General features: G+C 52.6%; 1 protein-coding gene and 1 long non-coding RNA gene across 2 annotated transcripts in view; one reads left to right on the top strand and one right to left on the bottom strand.

Moving 5' to 3' along the window:
- Window positions 1-7,002, bottom strand: part of CAPN5 (calpain 5) — a 56,571-nt gene extending 49,569 nt beyond the window's left edge. Inside the window, exon 1 of the mRNA XM_069553829.1 lies at window positions 6,789-7,002. The gene's annotated coding sequence lies outside the window, so the exon portion shown is untranslated. The remainder of the gene's footprint in view (window positions 1-6,788) is intronic.
- Window positions 7,003-17,950: 10,948 nt separating this feature from the next.
- LOC138420438 (uncharacterized) lies at window positions 17,951-18,902 on the top strand. The gene is made up of 3 exons (XR_011249236.1): window positions 17,951-18,055; window positions 18,178-18,280; window positions 18,660-18,902. It is a non-coding gene; the product is annotated as an uncharacterized lncRNA (long non-coding RNA).
- Window positions 18,903-19,797: the final 895 nt, after the last annotated feature.

Raw genomic sequence — 19,797 nt, 5'->3', positions numbered from 1 at the left:
AGGGCAGCGGGGAGAGCCCAGGAGGAGGGTGAGCCGGGCTCAGGCAGCAGAGCCGGGTGCGGGGAGGGGGCCAGGTTCCATGAGTCACTCCAGCCAAGGCTAGCTGAGCAGGCGGCATTGGGGCTGGGAAATCCTGTCTTTCTTCTCCACTGCCCTCCCCTTATCGTGTCTCTGTCTAATCCAGTCTCCACCCAACTGCAGTGATCTTTCTAATACATAAACCGAACCAAATGCCCTGTGCTAAGGGATGAGATGGCCTGGAGGGCAGGGCCAGGCATGCTGGGGGCACAGAACCTCTCGCGCTGGTCCTGGGGGACAGTGGTCCTGGGGCACTGACGTCCTCTGCAGTACATCTGGGGGGAAAGTCAGCCTCGGGGCCGGCTCACTGTGTGGCTCTGGCTGAGCCCCTGGGCCTCTGACCCTGGGCAGTCCCACTGAGCCCCGGGTGTTGTGCAGACAGGGCTGGGAAGCCTCGGCAAGCAGGTTGAGATCCAGCTGGATCTGCCGGGCGTGGGCAGGGCCAGGACGAGCTGGAAACCTTCCCAGGCAGCAGGTGGGCCAAGGTTCAGCCTCTGGCAGGGCAAGCAGCTGGTTTGGGCGCTTAAAGTCACTGGGTCTGAAACCCAGGCCACCACCACATCCTGGCAAGAAGATGCTGGGGAGGGGGGGTGGGTGCAGCTGAGCACCTGCGCTGCTGCCCTTCCTTCTCTCTTCTACTGGAGAGAGGAGGTGGGGTCGGGAAACCCCTGGGGCTGCAGGTCACAGGTGCTGCTCACTCCACACGAGATAGCAACCTGACAATAATGAGACTTGATCGGGTCACTGAAGCTGCCTCAGCTCTCCAGCACTGTGTGACCTCAGGCCAGCCCTGCCCTCGCTGGCCTGCAGGCTCTCACTGTTGAATGGGGGAGAGGGGACGCTTCTTGCTTTTCTCCAATGAGCTATGTTGTCTGTCACCAGAGCAGCCTCTTTTCCTGCTTCCTGCATAGGCAGTCTCAGCCCCTGGCACCACCTGCCTCCAAAGCTCAAGGCTGGAAACCCGGTGGGGATGGTGCCCATTTCTCAGACAGGGAAACTGAGGCTCAGTTCCTGAGTCAAGCTCCTGCACACCCTCAGAAATGAGCTCTACTCTTCTCATCACACAGATGAGCTCCAAGACAGAAGAAATGCATTCAGAACAGTCAGGGGCCCATCTCACACCAGAGCTCTGCTTTGCCTGGCCCAGCACCCCCTCCTTCAAGCAAAGACAGTGACCCACTCATCGGCCCCAGGGAGTCCCAGTCAGCTGCGTGCCCCCATTCACCCTTCACACATCTACTCGCCCCCATTCACCCTTCACACATCTGCTCTGCTCTGGCCAAGGTGGCAGGGAGGAGTCAGACAAGGCTCAGTATGGGAAGTCAGCCTGGTGGCAGACAGTGACCCCAGCACTTGGGAGAGAGAGCTCTCTAAGAGGACAGTGGTTCATTCAGATGGGGCTAGAAAGCCTCAGGAAGGAGGCAGCAGCAAAGCAGGGGTTCCAAGGGTGGGCTGCAATTTTTCCAGACAGAAGTGGAAGGTTTGGAGGAAGATGGAACCTTCTGGGAAGAGACAAACCTTTAGGCAAGGCTAGAGAACAGGGCATGGGGGAAAGGAAGAAAGAAGGGGCTTGCAGGCCACACTGCCACAGCAGGGTCGTGGGGTCCCTGAAAGGCCAGCAAGGGCGCCAGGAAGCAATTTACAAGACGGCTGGATGGAAAGGAGGCCAGGAGGCAGGCAGAGAGACCGGGCTTCAGAAACGGCCCCCAGAGCACGGCCTTGGCTGGAGAGACCAAACGGAGACCCACCACTGGGGCAGGGTCCACAGCACACAGCCAGGCACTCTCTGGGAGGCTGGCTGCGAGTCCTTCCTTGGAGGCACCAGGAGGCTCCCCACCTCCCAGATGACAAACTCATCTTCCGGGGCAAGGAACCTGTTGGCGGCACCTCTGGGCTCCACGTTCTGCTCTGCCCCATGTCACATTCTCGCCCAAGGCAGCCTTGAACCCAATGCCAGCGTCTCCTCCTCCCTGTGCCCAAAGGGATAATCAGAGCCTCAGAATGTCCCGTCCGCATGCTCATCCTCAGATGGGGAGACAGAGGCCCGGGGGGGTCGGCGGGGGGAGGCGGGGAACAACGGTCACCTTCCTTGTGCCTCAGGGCTCTCGTTCATCTGTAATATGCAATCTCCTGCTCCCCGGCCCAACCTGCCCCGACTCCGGCTCCCCTCACGCTTCTCTCCTGTAAGCAGGACTTAGCCCCAGCCGCACTCATCCGCAAAATGAGCTCCCAGCCTGGCCCTGCCAGTGATGATGGGGGTCAAGTGACCCCCACAACACTAGGGTTAGCGAATGAATGTCTGAGATACTCTCCACCCTGGAAGGGGCTTCCCAGGGGATGCCAGCGGTAAAGAACCTGTCTGCCGACGCAGGAGATGTAAGAGACGCGGGCTTGATCCCTGGGTCAGGAAGATTCCCTGGAGGAGGGCCTGGCAACCCACTCCAGTGCTCCTGCCTGGAGAATCCCATGGTCCAAGGAGCTTGGGGGACTACAGTCCATAGGGTCGCACAGAGTCAGACACGAGTGCAGCGACTCAGCACACAAGCAATCATGCTGGAAGGCTTAACCTGCTGGTATGTTAAGAATCCCGGGATGGGGCCTGGTCACTGGGGCAACCCCTGGGGACACACCAGCACACTGCCCCAGAGGTGCTGCAGCCCAGGCTCTGCCAGCCGAAGCCTCTAGGCTGAGGGCGTGACAGATGCTGAGGGTGACCCCCAGGGGGAACCTAGTGGCTATGGGTGCCCAGGAGGGGGATCTCTGAGAATGGGACCTGCAAAGACACTGCAGATGGCTCCTGTGGTAGGATGAACAACAGGTCCCCCAAATACCGACTCCATAATCCCTGGAACCTGCAAATGTTACCTTCTATGGCAGAAAAGATTCTGCAGATGTGATTAAAGAACTTGAGATGGAGAGATTATCCTGGATTATCTGGGGAGATCCTAAATGTAATCACAGGTGTCCTTAAGAAGAGGGCAGAGGGAGATTTGACTCGAAAAGAGGAAAAGGCAATGGGACTAGGGAAGTAGAGAGATGGGGTGACGGGGTCAAGAGGAACACAGACAGCCACAAGGAACAGAGGCGGCCCTGGGGCCTCCAGAAGGAACTAGCCTGACACCTTGACTTTAGCCTCTAAGACTCTTTTCAGACCTTTCACCTCCAAAACAGTAAGAGAATAAATCTGTGTTGTTTTAAGCCACTGTGTGTATATGTGTGTGTCTCAGTCATGTCCGACTCCTTGCGACCCCAGGGACTGTCAGCCACCAGGCTCCTCTGTCCATGGGGTTTTCCAGGCAACCCACTGGAGTGGGTTGCCATTTCCTACTCCATTTAAGCCACTAAACGTGTGTTAATTTATCACAGCAGTGACAGGCAATGAATACGATGAATACAGCTCTATAGGTATGCAGCCTCATACCTCTCTCCTGCTGGAGGAACTGAGTGAGGATGAAGCTGTTACTCCTTGAACTGCTCCCATGGAAAATAAATTCACCCCAAACTTCAGTATCTTAGTTACTATTATTAGTAACAAACCAGTTGATTGACACCACTTCACCCTGTTGGCAGAAGTACCCAGCAGGGGGCTCTGAGGCTGGGGCTGGCTGATCAGGCCAGCAGACGGTCTGCCTTTTGTCCCCTGGGCTGCAAGGTCCTGAGGTCTTCAGGGCACACCCTGACAGTGCTGGCCAGCTGGGTACCAATGGATGGGCTCGGTCTGCTCTGGCTACCAGCCCCCTTGTCCCAGAGCTGACCACAGCCATCACTGTGGCAAAAAACCACAGTCCACACCCATAGGCCACCATGCCTCAGCCAGTGGCACCCTCCCTCACACCCGCAGGCTCGGGAAAGCCAGAGCCCCTGGAAACACATCCCTGAGCAATTAGAACAGGGAGAAGGAACTCAGGCCATTACAGGCAAGCAAACGCTCACATTGCGCAATTTCCTACATCCAAGCCTGAAGGCTGGCTTCCTAAAACATCCTGGATTAGAACCCCAAAGGGACTTGGCCCATTTGCAGTTAGCAGGGAAAAGCAAGGGCTGAGGCCAAAGCAAGTGAGGCAATCCCAGGGCATCACCATCAACCCAGGGAGGAGGAGATGCTACAGAGTGGGGGGCCCTGAAGATGAGGCCCGGAGGGTAGGGGGGAGGCTACTGCTACTCAAGGAATGTTTTGAGTAGAAAGGGAAGGCATGAAGGGGCAGAAGAGGTCTCTGGAGGGGCTAGAGGAGTGGAGTAGAGGGGTTTTTAAAGGCACTCGGAACACTAGAGTACACGGGAGGGCAGAGGAAGGGGTGAGGCGAGAAGACCAGCAGCAGACAGACCTCCCGCCTGCCTGGCCCCGGAGAGCGAGCCCACCCGCGGGAGTGGGGTGAGAGGGCCACAGTTTCCAACCACAGAAGCCAAGAGGGGCTTCCTCTTTCCTTTCACCCTTCTCCCAAAGTCGGCCCCTCCTTCCTCTGGGCTGTCCCTGCCCCAGGGAAGAAAGGACTAAGTGATGTGGTTAGTTATTATTAGTTATAATGACGACTAAACACCATGTACTTTGTAATGCACTTTCAGTGATACAAATTAACTTCATCATCAACCCCTGAATCCCTGTTTAGGCAGCATTTATCCCCATTTCACTCATGAAGAAACTGAGACTCACAGGGGAAGTTCCCTGCCTCAAGGTCACATGCAGAGCCAGTCCTGGCCCAGAGGAATACTGACACAGTGGCAGGCCCTGCAGGTAGGAGAGGTCACGGAGGCAGGTTTTGCAGTACCCGCTGGGGGCTCCAAGAGGGCCTCCCATTCAGGGACCAGGGCTTCAGGGCTGTCCCGGGAGCCTGCAGGGAAGTCAAGGGCAGAAGCAGCCAGAGACAACACTGCTCTGGGATCAGTGTTCTGGACGTCACCCCCCCACCCCAAAACCCACAGGCCTCTCACACCTCATCAACTTCTCCAAACCTGCTCCACCCCAGTGGTGGCCCCAATTCAGAAAGGGCTTCCCCAGACACCCTTCCCCATGCTCCACCCTCTCCCACAGGAAGCCCTATCAGATCCCCTCCCTGGGTGCCAAGCCAAGCCTAGGTGGGGAGCTGGGAAGGGGAGAGGCAAGGGGAAAGAGAAGGGGGCTTCTCCTTGCTCTGGCCCTCTGCTCACTGGCCTCCAGAGCAACTCACCCACCACAGAGCCACTGATGATCTAATGCCCTTTTTTGTCGTTGCTCAGTCTCTAACTCATGTCCGACTCTTTGGGACCCCATCCACTGCGGCACACCACGCTTCGCTGTCATTCCTGCCCCTACCCTTGGACCACATGCAGCGGCATGCTTCCAGGCCTTCACTCATCTATCCCCAGGCCTGCAGTGCCCTGCCCTTTCTTTTCTGCTTGGTGAACTTTTCATCCTTCAGCACCCAGCCCTGATGTATCCTTCACAATGAAACCTTGCCCAGCTCCTGGGCAGGGGCTGGCTCCCAGCACTGGGTGTAACTCTGGGCAGGGGCTTCCGGATTTGACCCATCCGCTTCATCTGTCAGAAGAGAGGTTCCTCAGGGTAATGACCCCGCCTAAGCACCTCAACATCCTGGCTTCCAGCTCTGGCCTGAAGCAGCAACAGCTGGGTCCACCATGCCCCGCCCTCAGCAGTGACAGCAGCCAAGCCTCCCCACCCCCACCCCAGGAGTCCAGACAGCAGCAAAGGCCAGGCCCAAAGACCCTAGATAGGAGGGTCTCAATCCTTGCAGCAGAACAATAGTTCCCTCAGGGGTCCTCACACAAGTATGGGTAGGCTGAGCCCACTCTCAAACTCCCTCTTCCAGGAAGTCTGCCCAGATTTCTCCCTCCCTAGAATCCTAAAAATAATTGCCCTGGCACTTCTCTCTAGCTGCCGGTGCAGGGAAAGGATTCTGATTTGAGAGCCAGGCCAACTCAGGTACAAAATTCTGGTTTAGCAGTCCTGAGAGCAAAGCAACAGTAGCCTCCACCCTCTGAGCCCCATTCTCCTCAACCCTGTGGGGTCTGGGTTGAGTCCCACCACAGGAAATGAAGCCTGGAGAGAACTTGGCACCTGTTAATCATCCATCCTGCTTCACCTCTGGAACCCTGGTGGGTCTCCTCCGACTCCCAACCCTGAAGGAGGGAGGCATGATCGGAGAAGCGCAAGACCCATTCTCCCCCAGTTCTGCCTGCCTCCCCGGCCCCTCACACATACACCCAAGCCCTGCAGCCCTGGGAAAAGGCCCCTATTCAACCTGACAAGAGGGTCAGGAAGGGAACCGGCTTTGGCCTTGCCCCTTTTCCCAAGCCGCCAGGGACGGGGGATGGGGAGGTACCCCGGAGGGGTGGTCGAATTGAAAGGGTGGAGGTCTGGGAAGGCACAGGAAGAGCCAGTCAAGCCCCGGGAGCTAACCCCTTAGCCGGTATGAACTAGGAAAACAGCTCCGGAACACCCAGGTGCAGTGGGAAGACGCCCCTCGCCGCGGGTGGGGGTGGGGAGAGCCCCGGGGTCCGGGGCGGATCCAGGCGGTCCTCGCCCCCCGTCCCGGGGCCTCAAAGCCAGCGCTCACCTCTTTTCTCCCCGGCGGCGGGGTGTGCACCCCCACACCCACCAATTCGTGCTCACAGGGCTCGCGCTGCCCCGCAATGCACCCGCACACACACACCCCCGAAACACACACGAACACCCGCGCGCTCGCACACGCCTCCCTCTGCGCAGCGTCTCCTACCTGCCGCGCCGCCGCGGGTCCAGCGGATTCGGGGATGCAGCGCTCGGCGCCGGCACCGGAACAGAGGCTGGACCTCCCCCCACTTACTGGCCTCCGGGTCGGGCCGGCGATCGGCTGGGGCTGGCCTGGGGCGGGGGCTGGCCTGGGGCGGGGGCTCGAGCTAGGACTCCCCGGGCGGCCCGCCCCGCCCCGCGGCCTCCGCCCAGCTGGGGACGGGGGCGTGGTTTCCAGCGAAGCTGGAGGGACAGGATTGATGCGCATGCGAACTGGTGCTGAGCACCGAGGCGACCCGGGCGTGAGGAGGCTGCAGAGTTCCCGCTGGAAAGTAGGAGAGGATTTGGGGGCCCGCGCGGCTCAACCCGGCCCCTGACCGCTTGATCCGGCCCGTGTTCTCCCGTCCCTTCCTCCCTACATCTCCAGGAGTCCCCCAGGGCCCAGCCGAGGCTGGCACTGAGGCAGGGGGCTGGGAAAAGAAGGACACGAAGAGGCGAGCACCCGTCTCTTCCCCAGCTCCATGTCCGTGTTTGTGTGTGTGTTAGTCACTCGGTCGTGTCCCACCTCTTTCGACCTCATGGACTGTAGCCGGCCAGGCTCCTCTGTCCACTTTTTTCTCCAGGCAAGACTGCTGGAGTTGGTTGCCATTTCCTCCTCCAGGGGATCTTCCAGACCCAGGTAACCAGCCTGGGTCTCCTGCATTGCAGACAGATTTTTTCCCGGTGGGAGAGCCCTTTTCCCCCAGGAAAGCCCTTTTCATGTCCATATCCATCCCCAAAATTCGGGATGGAGGAGCCAGACCCAGACCCCTGGAGGTGCAAAGAGGGCTCTTGTCAAATGGGGTAAGCTGGAAACTTCCAGACCCATATTTACTTGTGCAATGATGGGAGGACAGAAGGAGTGACATATTTCCAGAATAAAATAGAGAAGGTTTGTGAGTGACAGGTCCTGGCAACAGTAGGGACTCTGGGATGGCAGGACAGACGTGTTTGTTATGCTCATCGGAGGCCTAGGTCAGCCCACTTCGAAGATGGAGAAGTTCAGACCCACCGTCTCTCCCTCCTGTGTTCCCCTGCACACTGAGTCGTTTCAGTGGTGTAGGACCCTGCAACTCTATGGACTGTAGCCCACCAGGCTCCTCTGTCCGTGGGAGTCTCCAGGCAAGAATACTGGAATGGGTTGCCATTCCCTTCTCCAGGGGATCTCCCCGACCCGGGGATAAAACCTGCATCTCTTACATCTACTTGCATTGGCAGGTTGGTTCTTTACCACTAGCACCACCTGGGAAGCCCAGTGTTCCCAGTCTTGGGTGATGTCATCTACCTCTAAGTCACTCTGACTAACCCAGCCTCTTCATAGCCTCTGTCCCAGGCCTCCCAGACATCCCCCCCGCTCCGAGGTGTAGCTCCATTCCTTTACAGAGCCTTGCAAATGTGTAGCCATGACCCACTGCCACAGAACATGTTCTAGGATTATGCCCTTGCCTGACTGTCCCAGGCAGATCCCACTCCACTGCCCCTGCCCTGGGATGCAGCCTCCCCAGGTCCTCAGTGCCCCTCTCAAGGGTTCCCAGTGCCCTTCTCAAGGGCTCCCAGCTTCCCTACACTCAGACCTTGTCTAATGGGGACCTGCACAGTCTGAAAGGCTCTTCCTTGCCTCTGTACAGGGCACATCTTGGTATCAGGCTTGGCCCTAATGCCATGTCTCCACCACAAATCCCTACCCCCATCTTCAGCATCCCCACCTGGCCACTTGTGTCTCTTCCAGGGGCCTAAACTCATGCTGCCTCTCTAGGGTTAGTGGTGGAGTCTGCAGGCAGGTGAGGCTGAGGCTTGTTCTAGGAAAGATAGTTCTTGGTGAAGCCAGGGAGCTCTGGGCTCGGGTCCTCACTCTTCCAGTTACTGACTGTGTGATCCAAACAAATCCACCATCCTTTCAGAGCCTCATTTTTCTGTCTGTACAATGGGCTTCTAGCAGAAGTGAGAGATGATCAGGTATAGGTAAGAGGTGGGCCCCTCATGTAGGGTGTTGAGCAGCACTGCCTCTGGGCTGGGCAACTCCTACATGTTCATAAGTGAAGCTGGGGTCCTGGCTGAGAAAATGTGGCTGCTTCAGCCCTCACAAGGGTAGAGTTCACAGGATGCTTAGCCTCCCTTATGTATTTCAGAGTGTTAGAGCCGCAACACTCTGAAATACAAAGTTCCGTGGTGGTTGCAAGAATGTGTTCTGGACTCACCGCCTGGGTTCATGTTAGCTGTGTGATCTTGGGCAAGCGACCCACACTCTCTGTGCCCCAGCCACCTCTATAAAATGATGATAGTAGCACCACCCCCCGGGGTTGCTGTGGAGATTAAATGGACTAAGTCACATAAAGGTCCTAGAGTGGGCCCTGGCTGAGAGTTAGTGTTCAGCAGGCCTTAACTGATACTATTTTCATCCAGCCCAAACCCCTCGTTTTGTGAAGACACTGGGTCCCTAGGAGCAGAGACATGTACACATGGCTACTCAGAAGCCCAGGCATCCTGGGATGTTAGAACTGGAAGGACCCACCCCAGAGCCCATCTCTGGCAGCTCCCACCTTCTCTAGCAGATGAGGAAAGAAACCTGGAGAGAGACAGTGACCTGTCCAGGGCACCCAGTCTGGTGGAGTGGGAGAGGCATTGGCCTTGCTCTTGCTGGGGGTTGGGAGGGAGGTTTCCAGACAAGCCAGGAAGAGCCTGGTCTCCCCAAAAAAGTGGGATGATGATGATGGGCTCTGATGATGCTCTGGCTCCAGGTCCCTGCTGGTTGGTTGTTATAAACTGATTCACCAAGTGGTGCCATCACGGGGCCTGCAGTGTAGGCGCTTTTCCCATTTAATTCTCACAACCACCCTTGGCAGGAGCTCTCATTAGCCCCATTTTACAGATGACCGAACTGAGCCTCAGGGAGATGCCCCAGTCACACAATTAGGAAATGGCAGACCTGGGATCCTATGTTCCCTGTCTGACTCCACTCTTGTGCCCTTCCCCTCCTCTTCTCTCTGCCCTCCTCTTCACCTCTGATGGCTCTTTGACTGACTGCCCCACCTCTGCTACATCCTCCTGTAAATGGGCACCTCACTCCCTCCCAAGGCAGCCCTTTCCACTTCTCTTGAGAGAGTGTCTGTCACCCAGAGCTGAGCTCGTTCCCTCCTCCTAGTTCTGCAGGGCTTCATAGCCTCCTCCCCACCAGAGCCCTGGAGAGAAGCTTTTGTACTGCAGGACAACAGACCCCTATCTTCACTGCTCCTGTATGTAACAGAGTTTCCCAAGTGAAATTTCTCTTTCATGTTAATATTTATTTAGCTGTGCCGGGTCTTATCTGCGGCATGCTAGACCTTCGACCTTCACTGCAGCACGCGTGGTTTTTTAGTTGTGGTGTGAGGGATCTACTCCCTGACCAGGGGTTGAACCCCAGCCCCCTGCATTGGGAGAGTGAAATTTTAGCCACTGGACCACCAGGGAAGTCCCCCAAGTGAAATTCTTATAAACAGTAATTTCTTTTAAAGATCCCATGGGCTTCCCTGGTGGCTCAGATGGTAAAGAATCTGCCTGCAATGTGGGAGATCCAGGTTCAATCCCCAAGTCAGGAAGATCCCTTGGAGAAGGGAATGGCTAGCCACTCAAGTATTCTTGCCTGGGGAATTCCACGGACAGAGGAGCCTGGTGGGCTACCACCCACTGGGTTGCAAAGAGTCAGAGATGGAACAACTAACGTTTTTACTTTCAAAGCTTTTTTACTTTCAAAGCAAACCTGCTGGCAAGGGGAATGGCTCCATACGGAGCTTGGTGTCTTAGGGTGGAGCACGCAGGCAACCTCATTAACCAGTCCCCCCATGCCCATCTAGCCAAGGAGATGGGGTCTCAAGGGAGAGGAGTGGAGCTGGACACACAGAACTAACAGTATCCTCCTGAGAGCTCAGGAAATGGGAGAGCCATGTTGAACTCGGGGAGCGAGCAGACACCATGGAAAACAGGGATATGAAGGACAGACATGAACTCTGACTTGTTCTCAGTTCCATGCTGCTCTGAAACACTACTTATATTTTGTTAGTATCCTGGATATTATTAGGAGCCAGCCAAAACCAAATGGGATTGTTTTGTTTCCAGGAATATGAAGTTGGTTTAACATTAGGAAATCCATTAATAGCATATGTTTGCTAGGACTGCCGTAACAAACCACCACAAGCTGGGCAGCTTAAACACAGAAATGTACTGTCTCACAGATCTGGAGGCTAGATGTCCAAGAGCAATGTGTCATCAGGGCTGGGTCCTTCTGAGGGTTGTGAGGGAGAATCTGCCTTGCGCCTTTCTCCTTAGCTTCAGGCGGTTTGCTGGCAATCTTTGACATTCCTTGGCTTATAACAACACCATGATCTACACCTCTGTGTTCATATGTGTTCTCCCTATGTATCTATCTCATGTGCAAAGTTCCCATTTATAAGGACACCAGTCATGTTGGATTAGGGTCTACCTAATGACCCCTCTGAAAAGACCTTATTTCCAAATTTCATTATGAGGCACTAGGAGTTAGACTTCAACTTCTTTGGGGGGTGGACACAATTCAACCCATAACAAGCATGCACCATACTAATGAACCTAAGGGGAAAATAATGACTTTGCGGGGAGGGGGCGTGCTCTGTAGTTGTGGCATGCAGGCTTAGTTGCCCCGTGGCGTGCGGGATCTTAACTCTCCAACCAGGGATCAAATCCATGCCCCCTGCAGTGGAAGCATGGAGTCTTAACCACTGGACCACCAGGGACGACCAATGATATTTTTCTATAGATGCCAAGATAGTCTTTAACAAAATTCAACACCAATTCATAATAAAATCTCTCGGTGAAATAGGAAGTGAGGGATATGTTCTCAACATGGTTAAAGGTAGCCCTAAAGCCAACATCTTATTTAACCAAGAAACACTGGAAGATCAGGAACAGGGCAAAAATAGACTGTCTACACCACTATTCTACATTGTGCCAGAGATATTAGCCAATACAACTAGACAAATAAATCAGTTTAAGGCCTGAGACTGAGTAAAGAAGAAATATATATATATATCTATTTGCAGATCACATAATGTTATACCTGAAAACAAACAAACAAACCCAGAGAACCAATGATAAAACTAATTCAAATAGTAAGAGAGTTCGCCGAAATAGCAGGATACAAAATTAAAATACAAAACTCAATGGCCTTTATCAGTTCAGTTCAGTTCAGTCACTCAGTCGTGTCTGACTCTTTGCGACCCCATGAATCGCAGCACGCCAGGCTTCCCTGTCCATCACCAACTCCCGGAGTTCACTGAGATTCACGTCCATCAACTCAGTGATGCCATCCAGCCATCTCATCCTCTGTCGTCCCCTTCTCCTCCTGTCCCCAATCCCTCCCAGCATCAAAGTCTTTTCCAATGAGTCAACTCTGCATGAGGTGGCCAAAGTACTGGAGTTTCAGCTTTAGCATCATTCCTTCCAAAGAAATCCCAGGGCTGATCTCCTTCAGAATGGACTGGTTGGATCTCCTTGCAGTCCAAGGGACTCTCAAGAGTCTTCTCCAACACCACAGTTCAAAAGCATCAATTCTTCGGCGCTCAGCCTTCTTCACAGTCCAACTCTCACACCCATACATGACCACAGGAAAAACCATAGCCTTGACTAGACGGACCTTAGTCGGCAAAGTAATGTCTCTGGTTTTGAATATGCTATATATACAAACAATAAACAGAGGTCAGAAAGGTGGAGGAAAGCCTTTTCACAATTAAAAAAAATTAAATGTTTAAGAACAAATTTAATGAGAAATGCATAAAACTACATGAGGAAAATTTTAAAACCTTCTTGAAAGACACTAAGAACAAATGGAAAGACATCTCCTATTCTTGGACAGGATAAGTCAACATTACAAAGATGTCAGTTCTCCCTAACTTAATTTGAAAATTCAATACAATCCAAATAAAAATACCAGCAAGCTGTTTTATGAAGATATATGAGCTGAAAAGTCCATCTGGAAAGATAAACATGAAAGAACAGGTAGGAAAACACTGGAAAAGAAAAACTATGAGGAGGAAATAGCTTTAGCAGAGATTAAAAAACTGAAAGCTTCTGTCATTGGAAATGGGTGGCACTGGTACATAAATAGACAAATTGCAATAGACCAGAAATTTAGAAATAGACACAAATACATCTTTACTCCAGTGATTTGAGATGCCATCTTTGATACATTCTAAAAATGGACTTTGTTATAAATGGTACTGGGGACAATTGGGTAGCCATTTGGAAAAAGATAAAATTAAATCCATATGTCACACCCAGCAAAAGAATAAACGACATGAATTAGGGCTCTAAGTGTAAAAGCTAAAACAACACAAAGACCAGAAGAAAACATGGGGGACTTCCTCTTTAACTCTGATGTTGGGTAAGGCTTTCTAACTATGACTCAAAACCCAGAGGATGTAAAGAAAAGACCAGTAAATCTGACCATGTGAAAATTTATCCCTGGTGGCTCAGACAGTAAAGAATATGCCTGCAATGCAGGAGACCTGAGTTCAAGCTCTGGGTTGGGAAAATTCCCTGGAGAAGAGAATGGCTACCCACTCCAGTAGTCTTGCCTGGAGAATTCCATGGACAAAAGAGCCTGGCGGGCTACAGCCTATGGGATCACAAAGAATCAGACATGACTAAACAACTAATACACATACATGAAAATTTTAACACTTTGCATGACACATAAAGTCCACAGGTAACTGACAAACTGAAAGAAAATAGTCTCAACATAATACCACAAAGGGCAGATAGCCCTAATATATAAGTAACTCCTAAAAACTGAAAACAAAACTAAAAATTCCAGTAATAAAATAAGAGTAAAGGCATGAATAGAAAGTTTACCAGAAAAGATAGAAAAATGGTCCTCAAACATATGGGGAAAAAATGCTCAAGGACACAATTAGAGAAAGGCAACTGAAAATAATGCTGAGATAGGTACCATTTCTCACCTATTCAGACTGGCAAAAAAAAAAAAAATCACAACACATTCTGCTGTCCAGGTTGAAGGGAAGCAGGTGCTGGAATACAAGGCTGATGGGAATGCAAATTGGTGCAATTGTCTCCAGGAAAATGTGGTAATACCGAATGAAATTAAATACATGCTCCCCCTTGAACCCAGCAACTCCACTTCTAGGAATTTATCCTGAAGCTAGACCTCCAACAATGTGAAAATGCATATGCAAAAGGTTTTTCACTGAAGCATTACTTCTTAATTGCAAAATACTGGGAATAATATGGGCTTCCCAGGTAGCTCAGTGGTAAAGAATCTACCTGCCAATGTAGGAGACAAGGCTTGATCTGTGATCTGAGAAGATCCCACATACCAAGGAGCAACCAAGTCCCTGCACCACAACTACTGAGCCCGTGCTCTAGAGCCCGGGAGCCACGACTGCTGAGCCCACACGCTGAAACTACTGAAGCCCACGCCCTAGAGCCCATGCTCTGCAACAAGAGAAGCCACCACAGCAAGAAGCCTCTGCCTCAGAACTAGAGAGTAGCCCCTGCTCACCGCAACTAGAGGAAAGCCCACACAGCATCAAAGACCCAGCACAGCCAAAAATAATACTGGAAACAATGTACTCCTACATGGAGAGTGGCTAGATAAACTATAGCATATCTCAGAGAAGGCAATGGCACCCAACTCCAGTACTCTTGCCTGGAGAATCCCAGGGATGGGGGAGCCTGATTGGCTTCCATCTATGGAGTCGGACACGACTGAAGCAACTTAGCAGCAGCAGCATAGCATATCTAGACAAAGGAGCACTACTTAGCTGTAAAAAAAAGAAGGGGGGGGGGAGAGAATGAGCAAGATCTCTGGATTTGCATGGCATGAATTTCAGCAAGGACTATTAAGTGAAAAAAAGCAAAAGCCAAGATCATCTATACAGTATGCTCCTCTTCATATAAGAGTCTGCTGCTGCTGCTGCTAAGTTGCTTCAGTCGTGTCCGATTCTGTGCAACCCCATAGACAATAGCCCACCAGGCTCCCCCGTCCCTGGGATTCTCCAGGCAAGAACACTGGAGTGGGTTGCCATTTCCTTCTCCAATGCATCAAAGTGAAAAGTGAAAGAGAAGTTGCTCAGTCGTGTCAGACTCTTAGTGACCCCATGGACTGTAGCCTACCAGGCTCCTCCATCCATGGGATTTTCCAGGCAAGAGTACTGGAGTGGATTGCCATTGCCTTCTCTGAAGGAAGAGCCTGTAAGAACATATATAATTTTCTGTCTTGTGTACAAAGGAAATGGGACAGGAACAGATGAGACAGTGACGTGATTGAAGCAGGCTAGAAGGTTGAGGGGATGGAAAGATACAGGAACAGGGCAGGGAGGGGAGGAAGGAGTGTCTGTCTTCTGACTGTATCTTTTAAAATGCTATTATTGAGATGATTTATATACCACAAAAAAATCACCATCTTAAAGTATCAAATTCAGTGGATTTTAGTTTATTCACAAAGTTGTGGGTAAGATTCTGCGCTTCCGCTGCAGGGGCCACTGCATTCGACCCCTGGTCCGGAAACTAAGATCCTACATGTAGAGCGACCAAAAAACGAAAAAAAAGAAAAGAAATCCACTCATTTGCTTTCTATCCTTATGGATTTGACTATCTAGACATTTCATATAAATAGAATCCAGCTTCTTTCACCTAGCATACTGTTTTCATGGTTTATTGACATGGTAGCATGAATCAGAATCCCATGGACGGAGGAGCCTGGTAGGCTGCAGTCCATGGGGTTGCTAAGAGTCGGCCACGACTGAGCGACTCCATTTTCACTTTTCACTTTCATGCATTGGAGAAGGAAATGGCAACCCACTCCAGTGTTCTTGTCTGGAGAATCCCAGGGATGGGGGAGCTTCGTGGGCTGCTGTCTATGGAGTCGCACAGAGCCGGACACGACTGAAGCGACTTAGCAGCAGCAGCAGCATGAATCAGAACTTCATTTCTTTTCATGGCTGGATAATGTTGCTCTGTATTTACCACATTTTGCTTATCTATTCATCCTTTGATGGACATTTGGAATTTTTCCGCCTTGGGCCTATTCTGGATAATGCTGTTAGGAACATTCTACTGCAAGCTTTTGTGTGACACATGTTCTTAATTCTCTTGCATAAACACCTAGGAATGGAATTACTGGGTCATGGAGTAAAGCCATGTGAAACTACCAGTTTTCCAAAGAGCGCAGCGCACACTCACGAGGCTCTCGATCCTCCCACATCGAGCCCTGTGTGTTGCAGATCCTGGAGCTCGTCTTGGTGGGAATACCCTGCCCACGGCCTCAGCAGACGGATGCTGCTGAAGTGGCTCTGCTGCCCAAAGCCCCTGCCAAGGAGGGCCAGCTGGATCCAGTGGTTCCTGGACTCTCCAGTGACCTGCCTAGGCCAGTACCGGTGGGTGGGGTCGGGGAATAAAGATGTGTGGGTCTTTCCTGGACCATCTGGGACCCAGAGGAGGTGGCACCTGCCCTTAGCCCTCCCTGGGGCAGAATGTGGACTCCCAAAGTGGCTCTAGGCTCCCAGCTCAGCACTGAGGCTGGGAAGGGGAGGTGAGGAATAGGGAGGGCTATACTGCTGAACTGAGTGCCCAGAGGGTCCTGGTTGGGGCTTAAGAGACACTGAGGTCCAGAGGGCAGCCAGGAAAAGGTAGTTTCCCCTGGGGTAGCTGGGGACAGGCGCTCATTTGCTTAGGAAGTTTCCAGATTTCGTTGAAGGCTTTGAGTACTCTGGCACCTGGGAGGGCCCTGAGGGGTGAGAGGGAGCACGTGCCCCACTGTGGCAGGCCTCCTGGATGCCCATGTGAGCCAGGATTGGGTGCAAGGGGGGGCTGTGTCAGGAGTCTCAGACCATGCAGGTAGCTGTCTCCCATCTCTGAGAGTTTGGGGGGGGCTCCCTTCTCCCCACTGTGCAGAGCCCGGCACTGCTCACGCAGGGGTGGGGTGGAGTCCTTCAGAAGCCATCAGCCGGGTCCTGCCCTGTGGCAGAGCCTCCAGCCCTCACGTGGCTGCTGTGGAGAGGGTCAGGGGCAAGGTTGGTGAGGTGTAGGGGAGTGTAGCTGACACCCAGTGTGGAACATTCTGAAGACACTCGGGGCTTCCTGTCCTCTTCTGCGTGCTGGGGAGCTGTGGGGTGAGTGAGGGAGGGCCCCAGGTGGTTGGTGTGTGGTGTGAGGGGCCCTGCATGCCCCCTAGACTCCCAGGACAACTCACTCTCCACGGGCAGTGCCCACAGAGCTTTTCCATGCTGGACCCCTCCGTGCCCCGTCACCCTACCCAAAGGACCAGGCCTGAGCCAGCCTTCCTGTCAGTCGTAACAAGCACGCCCCTCCCTTCCCACAGCCCCTGCCTGAGTTCACGCCCTGCCCATTCCATCTCCCCGGACCTCTGGACTCCCCCTACTTTTTCTTCTCTCCCAGACCCCTTACTCGTCACCTCCTCACTCCCCCCAGGACCCCTCCTGCCCCTCAGATCCCTTGTCCCACAGTCAAATGAGCTTTCTAGAACACACATCCAATCTCTTACCTATAGCTCCAAACACTTGACACCAGGAATAAAGGAAAAACAAAAAAACAAAATGACATTTTAAAAACTGACATCGTTTCTGTGTTCTTGGGAGCATGAGAACTAACCTTCTGGACAGACTGCTCTTCTACTGGGAAAACAGGTCAGTGGGCCTGTTCCTTACTCCAGGCCAGGCTGAGTCTGGCTGGAGGGGAGAAGAGGGTCATCATCACTACAGAACCATCCTGTAAATGACCCGGCCCAGGGTGGAGACAGGCCAGCTTTAAAAATTGTCATAACCTTGATCCAAGGCTAAGAGATCGGTAGCCCCCAAACTCCCCTCCTCACCCCACCGCTCCCCTCCCTCCACGAGCCCCTCCCCTACCCCACTGCGCCCCCCCCCCCGCCCCGCCCCGCCACGGCCCCCTCCCCCTCACCCCCACTACCCGCTCCTCGAGGCGGGGAAGAGGGAACGCTGCCTGGTGAGCAGCAGGCGGCCCCTTCAGAGCCCTTGGTTCTCCTCTCCTGGCTCCACGCTCCGCGCAGAGCCCAGCCTTCAGGGGCGGAGTCCTCACTCCGCTAAGGCAGCAAGGGGAGGGGCTCCCCTTAGGGCCCAGGGCAGACAAAGGGCACCTACGGTGCAGACCGCAGGGCGTCCCTGCCGCAGGACTGAACTGACTCTGAGCTGGGACTGGGCCTGGAGCCCTCACCACCTGAGACCTGCTGTGCGACGCTGCAGCCACTGCTCCTTCCCAGTCCCTTTCCTTTCCACCGGGGGTGGGGCAGGGAGGGCTCTCAGGCTCGGACTCCTTTCTCCCCCGAATCACTGTTTGCTCTTTTCTTCCAGGTTTGAGGAATGCGCAAGTGTGGCATTGGGTGGGGAAAACTGAGATGGGGACTTCCCTTTGAGTTCAACCTTCACCTCCTGCTCCCAAGTGCAGCTGAGATGGGTAAGGCTGAGGAGATTTTACACAAATGATGTTATAGCTGTAGCGGGGTGAGGGGACGGTGGTGCTGTTTGCTTCTTTAGGCAACTGCTTCAGCTCTGGGTTTGGTGGCTGTCCAGCATGGTGCCTGTGGCAGTAGTCAGGGCCCAGCAGACTTGGTGACTTTGGGCAGGTCATTTATTTACCTGGGCCTCAGTCTCCACATCTGCCCAATGGGAATGATAATAATCCCTGTTCCCTGGATGGGGTGAAGATACAAGGAATTCAGGAGCTTGGAGGTGCTTTGTAACATACTATCTCTGTACGTTAATTAAGATGTTTAGGACTTATCTAGTGGATAAGAACCTGCCTGCTAATGAAGGGGACATGGGTTTGATCCCAGGTCTGGGAAGATTCCACATGGCAAGAAGCAACTAGGCTCTTGTGCCCCAACTACTGAGCCCACATTCTGCAACTACTGAAGCTTGTGCCTAGAGTCTGTGCTCTGCAACAAAAGAAGCCATCACAACAAGAAACCCATGCAAAGCAATGAAGAGTAGCCCTTGCTCGCTGCAAATAGAGAAAGCCCTCTCGCAGCAAAGAAGACCTGGTGCAACCAAAAATAAATAAACATTCAGGCAGTTCATTTCAGTCTCTCAGTCAGGTCTGACTCTTTGTGACCCCATGGACTGCAGCACGCCAGGCTTCCCTCTCCATCACCAGCTCCTGGAGCTCGCTCAAACTCTTTTCCATCAAGTCAGTGATGCCATCCAACCATTTCATCCTCTTTCTTCCCCTTCTCTTCCTGCCTTCAACCTTTCCCAGCATCAGGGTCTTTTCAGATGAGTCAGTTCTTCCAATTAGGTAGCCAAAGCATTGGAATTTCAGCTTCAGTATCAGTCCTTCCAATGAATATTCAAGACTGATTTTCTTTAGGATTGACTGATTTGATCTTCTTGCTGTCCAAGGGACTCTTCAAGAGTCTTCTCCAACACCACAGTTTGAAAGCATCAATTCTTCTGCACTCAGCTTTCTTTATAATCCAACTCTCACATGCTTACATGACTACTGCAAAAATCATAGCTTTGACTAGATGGACATTTGTTGGCAAAGTAATGTCTCTGCTTTTTAATATGCTATCTAGGTTGGTCATAGCTTTTGTTCCCAGGAGCAAGCGTCTTTTAATTTCATGGCTGTAGCCACCATCTGCAGTGATTTTGAAGCCCAAGAAAATGAAGCCTCACTGTTTCCATTGTTCCCCTGTCTATTTGCCAGGGACCAGATGCCATGATTTTTTGAATATTGAGTTTTAAGCCAGCTTTTTCACTCTCCTCTTTCACCTTAATTAAGAGACTCTCTAGTTCCTCTTCACTTTCAGCCATAAGTGTGATATTTCTCAGGGCAATCTTGATTCCAGCTTGTGTTTCATCCAGCCTGGCATTTTGCATGATGTACTCTGCATATAAGTTAAGTAAGCAGGGTGACAGTATACAGCCTTGACATATATATTTTAAAAATATCCTAACAGCATCAATGTTAGA

This window comes from Ovis canadensis, chromosome 15 (assembly GCF_042477335.2).
Source record: "Ovis canadensis isolate MfBH-ARS-UI-01 breed Bighorn chromosome 15, ARS-UI_OviCan_v2, whole genome shotgun sequence".
Taxonomy (NCBI): domain Eukaryota; kingdom Metazoa; phylum Chordata; class Mammalia; order Artiodactyla; family Bovidae; genus Ovis; species Ovis canadensis.
Note: the sequence above shows the minus strand (reverse complement) of the source record. Positions and strands in the feature narration are given on the sequence as shown.